Genomic DNA, 9,828 nt, shown 5'->3' with positions numbered 1-9,828 from the left:
GCTTTTGCTATTCTGGGTCTTTTATTTTTCCATGTGAATTTCATGATTGCTTTATCTATTTCTACAAGCAATGCCTTTGGGATTTTGATTGGCATTGCATTAAACCTATATAGAACTTTTGGTAATATCGCCATTTTGATGATGTTAGTTCTGCCTATCCATGAACAGGGTATATTTTTCCATCTTCTAAGATCTTCTTCTACTTCTCTCTTTAGGGTTCTGTAGTTTTCATTGTATAAATCTTTCACTTCTTTTGTTAGATTGATTCCCAAGTATTTTATTTTTTTTGAGGATATTGTGAATGGAGTGGTTTTCCTCATTTCCATTTCAGAAGTTTTGTTGCTGATATACAGGAATGCCTTTGATTTATGCGTGTTGATTTTATATCCTGCTACTTTGCTGAATTCATTTATTAGTTCTAGTAGTTTTTTTGTAGACCCTTTTGGGTCTTCTAGGTATAAAATCATGTCATCTGCAAATAATGATAATTTAAGTTCTTCTTTTCCAATTTTTATGCCTTTAATTTCTTTTGTCTGTCTAATTGCTCTGGCCAGTGTTTCGAGAACTATATTGAATAGAAGTGGTGATAGAGGGCATCCCTGTCTTGTTCCAGATTTTAGAGGGAATGCCTTCAATTTTTCTCCATTCAGAATGATGCTAGCCTGAGGCTTAGCATAGATAGCTTTTACAATGTCAAGGTACTTTTCCTGTTATCCCTAGTTTTTCTAATGTTTTGAACATAAAGGGATGCTGTACTTTGTCGAATGCTTTTTCTGCGTCTATCGAGATGATCATATGGTTCTTATCTTTAAGTCTATTGATGTGGTTCTTATCTTTAACCATATTGATCATATGGTTCTTATCTTTAAGTCTAACATTTATTGGTGAATCCTCATTTTCAAAACTGCATATTGAAAACTACTTTATTCAAGTAATTTCTTCAAAAAAAGTATGCATGTTCTGACTGTGGAATTAGTCTACTGGTCAATTAAAGACAACTTTAATTACCTTTTAAAAACTTTTTTCATAGAAAGGAGAGATGTTGTATGTGTTTCTCAAATAAACACCATTATGTAAGTCCATTAAAAATAACAACAACAATAACAACAACAACAACAACAAAAAGCAGAATCAAAGGAAGACCTACAATGTTTATGCCAAGCAGGAATCTGCCTGCCACCACCTGTGGTCTCACGTTACTCAAAATAGATGCTGGACTCAGGATTCTGAAACTAAGTTTCTATTATTTGAGTTCTAGCAAAATGTAAGGTTCTGTAGCCTCAACTAGTATAATGTCTTCCCTGTCCAAATCCAGAATGATTATACTGATAGCCTCCATGCTGGAAGTGTTGTTCAAACTGACCCCCTTGGTGGTAAGTCTGGCTCCCCCTTCCTCCCCACCCACCTCCCTGGCCTCCACAACCACCCCAGCCTCCACGACCACCTCTTCCACCACGACCACCACCTCGATCACTGTGGTGCCCACCATCTTGATATCTATTGTCCTGCTGGTATCCACCACCCTGGTATCCACTTCCTGTGTATGAAGATGTTTGGAAACCACTATAACCACCGCCTTGATAACTACTACTGTGGCCACCATGATAGCCACCTGGCTGGAAACCTGAATCTCGATAACCACCATCTTGGTAGCTGCCTCCTCCTCCTCCTCCTCCTCCTCCTCCTCCTCCTCCTCCTCCATTCCCACCATCTGTCCAGCCTCCTTGATGCTTATTTCCTCTTCCTCCCCCTCGGCCACCATGGTCATAGCCACCACGTCCACCTCTCCCTCCTCCTTGTTCATTACCTCCACGTCCACCAAATGAGGAATGTTCATAACCACCTCTCCCTCCTCCTCGACCTCCTGCTTGCTGCTGGGGGCCATCTTGCCTTTTCTTCCATGGTGGCATCTCTGGGGGTGGAGGTTCAATTTCATTGGGTCTACCACCTCTTTCAGGTACTCTGCCCATCAACACCTTATTGATGGCACAGGCAGTCTTTTCCCTTATGGAACCACTGCTTGTCCTTAAAATCTTTGACAAGTCTTGCCTTGCAGCCAAAAGATGAGCAACAGAAATAGTGCTTTTAGGAGATAAGACTGAACGCTTCGGCTGATAAACCTTGGCTAATTTTTCTGTCTGACTCTTAGCTCTGTCAGATCAGCCAAAGGACTGAACAGTGACATCCAAACGTTTTATTAGCAGCTTTCTCCAAACTTCATATTCATTAGCTATGGCTTGGTTAATTGCTTCTATCTTTTCCCAGTGGGCTGCTCCCATTGACTTCTTCAGTAAAGGATTTCCCACATGATTATGTGGAACTTTTGCTAATGTTTCCTTTAATTTTTTTTCAATCCCGGTGAAGAATTGGAACATAGTTATATTGGCTGGAGGTTTGGACATTCCTAGAGCAATACATATGCCTTTCAACTCTTGAAAGACCTCACTACCGCCTCCTTCTTGAGCTTTTTTTGGAGGAGCATTCACACAGAGCATTCTGGCAGCTTCTAGTTCTGAGATGAGGTATGTGAGCAAAAGGAGGCAGTTCTTCTGTATGAGAAGGCGCTTGGTCACATCCCCAGAGGTCAGTGAAAGATATGGGCAGTTCATCTCCCCTAGTAGCCCACTCACCTCAAGCTGGAATTCTTCAGCCTCACTTGGACTGTTAGTTGCTTGAGCATTTTCCTCTAGTTTACAGAGCACTCTTAATTCAGATACCAGCCAAGCACAGAGTTTGGTAAACTCGGGGGAACTGGCTCCAGCAGAGACTGCTTGAGACAGTGCGCCATCATCCAACAATGGGCCCTTGTAACCTAGGTCTTCCAACGACTCCAAGATGTCAGTCTCCATGAGGTCACACTCCATGCTACTGTGGTATTCAAATTTCTGAGTCCTCAGGCTCCCCTCTTCGCCGGCAACGTACACTCGCGCATGCGCTCTCTCCCCGGAACTCCCAAATCCTCACTATTACTTTTAAATTATTCACATCCTTGACACTAAGAGTGTCACTGATTACTTTTTTTTTTATTTTTTCAAGATCTCTCTCTCTCTCATATAACAAAATGAAATCAAATATTTTTTTTACTAAGAAACACTCTCAGCCTTTAATAAAATATTCAATAAAGAAAAAGGGTTTCACTGATTTTCTTAGAGCCTCACTAAGTTGCTGAGGCTGGCTGACTTTAATGTTATAGAAGTTTGCAATATATATAGCATGAATATAGAGGGTAGTGTTCATTTGACTCTTTCTCTTGGGGACTGTGCCAGAGTTATCTTCTTCTTTCACTTTTACCTTATTTTTTCCTCCAAAGATTCTACCCTTTACCCTCATACTACCATTGGTCCACCATTAGACTTTTTAAATCTGAACTCTTGAGTTGGTCATTCTTTGCCTCTTTCCTTCACAGCACTTTTTTCTCTACCGGTACCTATTTCACCAATACTTTTTCATTAATCCTCACTACTACATACTCAGTATCCACTAATTTCACATGTTGACCCAACCCTGTTCTGCCTTTTCCATGGATCACTTTGAGATCCCCTCCACCTAGATATCAATAGTCCAGAGTAAGGTCAGGTAAGGGTGTTATATATATATATGCAGATTTTTAAAAGTCATTTACATAACAATAAGCCTATTAAAATTGGGATGTATTTTGTCTTGGGTTAAAAAAAGAAAACTACAGACTGCACTGTTATACTGAATTGTTTAAAATTCATTAATCTCAATAATTTGGAAAAAGAAATTCTATAAAAAGGAGAATAAAGAAAAGAACATAATACATAAAATTGAATAATTTGAAGACACACCAAGTGTACATATCAAAGAGTGTCATATATTGGTGCTTTCAAAAGACAAATTAATTTGAAATAAATGTAGTTAATGTGAGATGTAGTAATCACTTATTAATTATATATAATGGTAGTATACATGTATACGTACAAAATGCATCTCATAAAATTATGAGTATACATTGCAAAAAATGAACTCTAGAGTAATTTTTTTTTTTTTAATTTTGCTGACAACACTATAAATACCTACATCTAGGTTTATGTATTACTAAATGTTCAGGATACATTTTGTACTTTATAAAGTTTACAACTCACCAACAGACCTTTTTATTCAATTTTTGAAAGGAGTAGTATTTATTTTAATACTAATATTATTAAATAAATAATATTTAATTTTTAAATATTTTTAAATTATGTATGACAACAGAATGCATTACAATTCTTATTACACATATAGAGCAAAATTTTTCATTTCTCTGGTTTTATACAAATTATATTGACATGAATTCACTTCTTTATACATGTACTTTATATAACAATATACGTCATATTCTACCATCATTTCTAACCCCACAATCCCTCCCCTCACCTCCAAACCTGCTAAAGGTAATTTTGATACACAATGATGTATGCTATGAAGTTATAGAAAAGAGTATATACCTTATAATAATATGAACAAATAAAGTTTTGTAACTAATACATAGCATAATAATAATAATAAACTTGCCATTTAGACATTAATAAATTATACATCTAGCACTACTGACATCTTTTCCAAAAAGAATTGACATCTTTTCCCAAAAAAGGGGGGGAGTTATTTGTGGGGGAAAATGGTATTCTATGCTTTCTTAATATCAAGAATAAATTATTTTCAGAAGTAATATATATATATATATATATATATATATATATATATATATATATAAAAGAGTGAGTGAGAGAGAGAGAGAGAGAGAAATTTTTAATGTTTATTTCTTAGTTTTCAGCGGACACAACATCTTTGTTTGTATGTGGTGCTGAGGATTGAACCCGGGACGCACGCATTCCAGGCAAGCACCGTACCACTTGAGCCACATCCCCAGCCCAGTTATATATATTTCAATATAAAAATAAAATAGAATCAGGTTCCATGGCACACACCTCAATCCCATTGGATTGTGATGCTAAGGCAAGATGATCCTGAGTTTAAAGCCAGCCCTAGAAACTTAGCAAGGCCCTAAGCATCTATGTGTGACCCAGTTTCTGTGTGCCCCTGATTTAAATTTCCAGTAAGAAACAACAGCAAAGAGAATACAAAGTATTGATGAGGACACAGAACAAATCCTCATGAACTAAAGATGGAGTAGAAATTGCTGTTATTTCATCATGAAAACTATATATATATATATATACTCCTCACCAAGCAGCTTAGACCTGTAGAAATTATAGTTTGTGTGTACCATGACAGTGTTCATGTATGTGATAGCATAAGACTAGAGCTATACTTGTCAATACAATAGAAATCTGTGGCATAGGAGGAAAGAGGAGGTGATTCAGAAAAATAAAAATAATAAAGTTTGAGAAAAAATGGTTTCTGGAGCCCAGAAAGATTTTTGGTTTAATTAGAGTACAAAATACCACATAAGTATTATACTGAAGTTACATCTGTTAAATACATCACATGTATAATGGATTTCAAGGAAAATATGTGGAACTTATCACAAACTAAATACAAATTTACAAAAGCACATAAAATAGCATGTGCGTAAATAAAACTAATCAATACAAAGACAACTATTTTAACTCAATTTAATATATAATATTTTCCTATCAAAATTTTAGCATGTTTTTATTTAAATACAAGAAGACAGCTGAACCCGTTGGTGCACAATTGTAATCCCAGTACCTTGGGAGGCTGGGACAGGTATTGTGAGCTCAAAGCCAGCATCAGCAAAAGTGAGGCCCTAAGCAACTCAGTGAGACACTGACTCTAAATGTCATACAAAATAGGTTTGGAGATGTGGCTCGATTCCCCTGAATTTAATTCCAAGTACCAAATAAAAGAAAAGAAAAGAAGGGACCAAAACATTATCTAGGAAATAAAATATATGTAAAATACCCCAAAACTTTTAATAAAAAAATAAATATTGTTATGAGACACATTTAATGTATATTATGAAACTATGTTGCAATAATACAGACCAATATATCATAATATGAATCAAATCTGAAACCATATGTAGATCAATAGCACTGTTAAGAGCAATTAAAACATATTTTTTTTTATGTTACTATGTCCCTGATACACAGATAATAATGCCAAAACTACCAATTGCTCCTAGAAAGCTTTTGTGTGTGTGTGTGTGGATGTGTGTGTCGATGTGTGTACTGAAAGGCATATGTAAAACCGATCATATGAAAAATAACATAGACATGAATGAATGAATCTATCCAACCTAAAGTTAGAATTGGGACATAGTGGCAAAGTTCACTGTTAGAGTGTGCATGCAGAATGTGCAAGATAGTCAGTTCCAACCTTAGCAACACTATAAAAAGCAAATATTAAGAGGAAATGATGTTGAAAATAAAGCAGAATAATAAATGAGACACTCTCCCTCCATCTATAGATACATTTAAGGAAAAAACTACTGTGAGTGTCTCTTTGGCAAAATCATGAATGAGTAGAGAGATTTAGATACACTAGATATTAGTCTGGTCTTAAGAAATGTACCACATTTGGTACAAAATCCCCAATTACCATTATCACCTCTAGTAAACAGAAATGTGAGAGAGGGGCTGAGGATGTAGCTCAGTTTTTAGAGTGCTTGCCTTGTATGCACAAGGCCCTGGGTTCAATCTCTAGCACCACAAAAAAAAGAAAAGAGAAGAAAGAAGGAAATATGAAAGAAATGATACAAAAAAAAAATGGTGATATCCAGGAGCCATAAAATCCTTCACAAGTGTTTCATAAGCTGTGACCAAGACACAAAAATACCCAAATATCAAAGCTGTCAATTTATCTCAAAAAAACCAGCCAGCATATTTTCCCAATTGCTATTGCTGACAGATGAAGTTCACTCTAGCTTGTATTATAGGTAAAATAGGGAGGAATCCAGTAAACTACTCTTAGCTTGAGTGAGATTTTAGCACTTCCTGAATCCTGCCCCAACCCTGAAAGACTAGTAATAAGGCCAGAACTACCAATTCCTTTTAGAAAAAGTTTTTTTGTGTGTGTGTGTGTGTGTATGTGTGTATTAAATGTTTCAAATTTAACATATTTTTTATGTTACTATGTCCCTGACACAGGTAATAATGCCAGAACTACCAATTGCTCCTAGAAAGCTTTTGTGTGTGTGTGTGGATGTGTGTGTGTCGATGTGTGTACTGAATACCTAAACTTTAACATATTTTATTTATGTTACTATATCCTGAAGTTCCAAACTCTAGAACAAAGGGTGATTGAGCTTATGTAAATCTCTGTAGATTTCAAACAATGAATTTACATTCTTTTCCCAGCACTTTTATGAACTATGATACCAAACAGCAGCTGAGAAAGGAGGTTAAAAAACAATGATCCCTGTTTATTCCAACAAATCTTTACAGAATAGTCCTACATTGGCTACTTCATATAAACTTTCCACAGGGATAAAATGCATCAGTCAAAGAGATTTTCTGGGCAGTGTTGTTGAAAAGGTTATTATAATAATCTGAAAGAGCTAGATGTGGTGGCAAATATACTAGAGACTGGAGAGGCAAGTCAGGAGAATTATGATTTGAAAGACAGCCTTAACAACATAGCAAGGCTATAAGGAACTTATTGAGATATTAGTGATATATCACCTGTCACAAAAAAACAAACAAACAAAAAAAAACAAACAAAAAAAAAACAAAACTGGGGACATAACTCAGTGGTAAACACCCCCAGAGTTCAATTCCTAGCACCAAACCACACCAAACTAAACAAATATTTGTAAAATAGTAGGGACTCCAGAATATAGGTGTATATGTATAGATAAAAATTTTAGTTACAATATAAAGTTAATAAAGATACTTTTGAAAAAAAATTTCATGGTTCTTTTTTTTTAAGAGAGAGAGAGAGAGAATTTTAATATTTATTTATTCATTTTAGTTTTCGGCAGACACAACATCTTTATTTGTATTTGGTGCTGAGAATAAAACCCAGTGCCACACGCATGCCAGGCAAGCGCACTACCACTTGAGCCACATTCCCAGCCCCTATCATGGTTCTTAAGAGCTCAAAATTAAAATGCCATATAATCCACTAATAATATTTTTTTTTGAAGCAGGGTATTATTGTGAATGTCTGTACTCTCAGGGGCTCAGGAGGATGAAACAGAAGGAACTTAAATGCAAGACCAGCCACAGAAACTTGGCAATGGCTTAGGTGACTCAGTGATATCCTGTCTTATTAAAAAAAATAGGGATGTAACGCAGTGGTAAAGTGCCTAAATAAATAAAAATAAATAACAATTCTTGGTTTAAAAAATGCCCTATATCCCAGTAATTATAATTCTGGATAAATATCTAAAGAAATTGGAACACTTTTAAGAAATTACTTCGCTTCCATTTTTATTGTAGGTTTATTCACAGTATCTAATAAAAGGAATCAAATGCAGTGCCTTTTAGATGCAAGGTATTGATGAAAAGGTTTCTTCCAGCTGCAGATCATCCATCTACTTGCCTTAAAGGCTGCTTACTTATAATTCAAACTGCTCCCTAAAAGGCAAGACTCAGATATGGATTCTTCTGAGCACTTCAAGAAATTTTGGTACCTCTGGACAAATTCTGTAAGACTTTTCCAAAACTAAGGAATAGGTAAATTTTGAAGTTTGGAATGTGGACAACATACAGTAAATTCCTGAAGGGGGAATCTTAATTCAGACACTGTGATAAGGTGTCTGGTCTGGGGAAGAAAGAGGAAGTAAAATCAGAGTTTGAGATAAAACTAGACTTTGCTTCACTGATTTCTAGGTTATTGATTTAATCCAAAGAAATGTTGTAAAAGGGTTAAAGCTACTAATTAAAATTTATATAAAAATTGTATTTAAAAAGTACCAGGAAAGAGCTGAAGGTGTGGTTCAGTGGTACAGTGCTTGCCTAGCATATATGAGGCCCTGAGCTTAATTCTCAGCACCACATATAAATAAATAAAATATAAATAAATATTAAAAAAATACCAGGTATGAGTTTAGGGTTGTTGCTCAGTAGTAGAGTGCTTCGCTAGTATGGATGAGGCAGTCTGTTTGATACTGGACCCACATTAATAATAATAATAATAATAATAATAATATAATAAAGATAAAGATACTTTGTTCATCTACAACTAAGAAAAAAGTACAACAGTGCTATGGCCTGTAACCTTCTAATTATCTGTGTTCTAATTAAGCCCTTGCAATTGAACTTTCTTATTATTTAAATTAAAGTCCAGTTCCACTTTTATTTCCAGCCACACCAGGACAAAGGAGTTTGCTTGAATATTAGGAATGCTTCTAAATGTCATTTTAATAAAGTTGTCTTACATATTTAAAAACTCAGTTGAAACAAACTGCCGCAGTCCGGCTGCAGCAGAATATCTGGGGGGTAATGAATAACTTGTGTACGTTGATGCAGCAGGAGTGAGAGCCGTTTATTGTAGGATAACAGAAGTATTTATACATTTTGCACAGCTTATCTTAATAAGCATAAATTAGATACAGCAGTCAACCAATCAGGAATCTCCACACTTAATGGCTCGATTTTGTTACTTCACAAACCACTCCCTCTGACATTTGGCCAGGCGCCATCCAGACTTGTTTACAGACTTTAACATTTCTCAGGCAAAACAACAGGTGCCAATCTGACTTGTTTACAGACTCTAACATATCCCCCTTTTGTTTAATTTAAATAAGGACCATAGTGTCTTTTACAGAAACACCATAAATAACCTGCTAGAAACAGAAAGGGAGGATACAAAATGTTACAATTTCAAGCTAATTGATGGCTCCATGCAAGAAGCCCTTGGAAAAATGATACCATCAATGACACAATTAGCAAAAAT

General features: G+C 35.6%; 1 pseudogene; it reads right to left on the bottom strand.

Annotated features, from left to right (window-relative positions):
* Positions 1–1,280: 1,280 nt before the first annotated feature.
* Positions 1,281–2,868, bottom strand: LOC143385838 (protein FAM98A pseudogene; annotated as a pseudogene).
* Between the last annotated feature and the right edge of the window lie 6,960 nt (positions 2,869–9,828).

Source organism: Callospermophilus lateralis (genome assembly GCF_048772815.1).
Source record: "Callospermophilus lateralis isolate mCalLat2 chromosome 11 unlocalized genomic scaffold, mCalLat2.hap1 SUPER_11_unloc_3, whole genome shotgun sequence".
Taxonomy (NCBI): Eukaryota; Metazoa; Chordata; class Mammalia; order Rodentia; family Sciuridae; genus Callospermophilus; species Callospermophilus lateralis.
Note: the sequence above shows the minus strand (reverse complement) of the source record. Positions and strands in the feature narration are given on the sequence as shown.